This window comes from Sceloporus undulatus, unplaced genomic scaffold (assembly GCF_019175285.1).
Source record: "Sceloporus undulatus isolate JIND9_A2432 ecotype Alabama unplaced genomic scaffold, SceUnd_v1.1 scaffold_4591, whole genome shotgun sequence".
NCBI classification, from domain to species: domain Eukaryota; kingdom Metazoa; phylum Chordata; class Lepidosauria; order Squamata; family Phrynosomatidae; genus Sceloporus; species Sceloporus undulatus.
The window spans coordinates 822-3,621 of record NW_024807511.1 but is presented as its reverse complement, the minus strand read 5'-3'; the positions used below and the strand labels follow the sequence as shown (position 1 = coordinate 3,621).

The following is a 2,800-nucleotide window of genomic DNA, read 5'->3' as shown; positions in this document are numbered from 1 at the left end:
AAGTATGTATGTAGTGGTGTATGTTTATAATTGTATGTATATTTTCCCTTTGTTTTGTTTTGTATGTCATTATTGTATATATGTTTTAATAATAAAATAAATAAATAAATAAAGAAGCAAAGATACTGGGTGTGCCTGATGAAGCTTCTGGAATGGTTTTGCCTTTGAGTTTCCTTCCTCTGTAATATAATCTACAGCACCTGGGATTTCCTGACAGTCTCCCATCCAAGTCTTAACAGGGTTAACCCTACTTAGTTTTCAAGATCACATGGGATCTGGTGCCTCTGGGGTATTTACTGAGCAACTGTGCTCAGTCTGTCCTCCTAAAGCCAAAACCCAGTCCACAATGAAACTGGAAGCAATATTACACCACTTTCAGACTTTGTGTGGCCAAATGGAAGTAAGGGGCGTACGTTTAAAACTGCCCCTATGTACCCAGCCCTGAATTAGGAGAAGACCAAAAATGTGTGAATAAACTCTGTGAGTGAATGCATAAACACACATACACACTTACGGCTGCAGGGGGAAACTTTTTCTGGACACTCTGGGGCAGGTGCCCTGATAGAAATCTATAGGACGGGCTGAGAGGTGAGCCCTTCCTTCACCTTCAGGGCTGCTCCATACAGGCCTCTGTCCAAAAACCTGCCCCAAAACCAACATTTCCTTTCACTGAAGGGACAAACAGATTGATATTCCATCTTTTCCCTCACAGATGGGACTCACAACAGCACACAACAGGATTTAAAAAACAATAATACAAATGAAAAGCATACAAAGTGGAATAATGCTAACGGACAAACAGATTATTGCTTTTCACTGGATTAGTGTCATAAAGAAACAATGAAAGAAGGCACCAAGACCTCGGCAGCAGCCAGTCAACTGGCAAAAATTGGCCCAGGCTATCTAAATCCAGGCCTCCAAAATATAAACAATGAAAGCTAAGTAATGTGTGTGTGGTGGTGTGTGTTTGTGTGTGAAAATAAGTGGGGCTACTTACCTGGAGGCTGAGAAGCAGCTGGGCCAGTGTCTGTATCCTCTGGAGGAGCTGAGGAAAGGCACAAATCAGGGGAGATGAAGGAAGGAGGCATCACTGAAATGTCCCTCCAGGAAGACCATCAATCACCCCCCCCCCCGAAGCTTGATAGATCATTTTATAGCATGGGATCCAACCAGTCCCCTCCACTGCTTTCCATAAGTCCTGCAGGGCTATTTCTCCTAAGTGGGGTGGAGTGATGGGCCAAGCATGCCTTTGTTGGGCACGTGAAGAAATTCACCCATCCCCTGGCATCCTGACCCACTTGTGCACGGTTACAGAGGAGACAGAGATGGGCCAGTACCTCTGACTCTGTTTCCAGGAGCATCTGTGAAGTGCTGCTGAGCTCCAGTCGTGTGTGTTCACCCTACAGGAAAGCAGAAGAAAGAGAGGGAATCAAATGCCATTCCATACCTCCAGTCTTATTAAGCAGCCTGCCATCTTGCCCTTCTTCCAAGAAGCTCAGGGTGGTGCACAAGGTTATTCCCACTCTACTGTAACACTCACAACAACCCTGTACAGGAAGTCAAGTTGTGGGATAGACCAGGGATAGTTATCAAGGGAAGCTCATGCCTCAGCAGAGATGTGAACACAGATCTCCTCAAATAAGTGACACTAAAAATGCCAGCTATGCCACCTTATTTGCCACCCCAAATAAAAAAATGATGCTAAAAATGCTCTCTACACAACTGCCTGGTCTCTGCTCCCCCTTTTAAACCCATGAGCATCACTGTAAACAAACAAACAAGCTTCATTTATATACTGCTTCATACCACCTAAGCAGTGTCAAAGCGATTTACAACTGTAAGCTAATTTGCCCCCAACAATTTGGGTACTCATTTTAGTGACCTCCTCGGAAGGATGCAAGCCTGAGTCAAGCTTGAGCCCTTTTGCTGGTCTTGAACTCGCAACCTTGTGGTTTTGAGTGAGTTGCTGCAGTACAGGCATTGAACCACTGCGCCACCTGTAATATGTGTACATGAGTGAGCGACAGACTCTACATAAACACATATGTAGCCAGCTTCCTTCAAACAGGTTTCTAGCCTTCACGGAAGCATATATACTAGGCTTGCCAGATGAAGCTTCTGGAGCGGCAGGAAGGAAGGGGGCAGAGGGCTTGGTTTGTCCCCTATGGCCCCTCCAACTAGCAAAAACAGAACAAGATTCAGTGGCATTATTACAACAGCAGTTGCATAAAGACACTCAACCTCCTCATGTTTTTACAGGCTGTGGATTAATTTAGGCAACCCGAGTGGAGGGAACAGCGCACTGAGAGCCGGAGCTGCTTTCACATTCCCAAACCCAGAGGTAGCTGCACATGTAGTGTGAAAGGAAGAGAAAGAGAGAGAATACACCCAACTTCCACATACTGGATGCAGCCCTTCGTCTCCGGCCAAAAGGATCTCCTGAAGCAGTCCTTCTGAGCTGGCTGGGAGCCCTTTCCGATCCCACAGCTGCAGTTCTCCACTATAAATCTTCTTCTTGAAGCTGCCAGCTGAAAAAGACAAGGAGGTGGTGGTCAACACGGTCACTTCAGACACCCACCCAAATCTCCCTCCTAGTGATGTGGGTAGTGTGGCCTGGGTGGTGCCAGGCTGAGACAAGACTGCCTCGCTTCCTGGCCTGCTTCCAGGCACAATTCATAGGCAACCTGGTATCTTCCACAGTAACATGTGCCAGGTGGGCTCCCTTGTCTCATGCAGAATTGAATTCAGACCTGTCTGGCCTTCAGTGAGAGAATCTGTTGACTAGGGAGGGAATGGCAGG

General features: G+C 46.5%; 1 long non-coding RNA gene across 1 annotated transcript; it reads right to left on the bottom strand.

Moving 5' to 3' along the window:
* Positions 1–762: 762 nt before the first annotated feature.
* LOC121918116 lies at positions 763–2,558 on the bottom strand. The gene is made up of 3 exons (XR_006101159.1): positions 2,404–2,558; positions 1,338–1,400; positions 763–1,045 (listed from the first exon to the last, which is right to left on the bottom strand). It is a non-coding gene; the product is annotated as an uncharacterized LOC121918116 (long non-coding RNA).
* Positions 2,559–2,800: the final 242 nt, after the last annotated feature.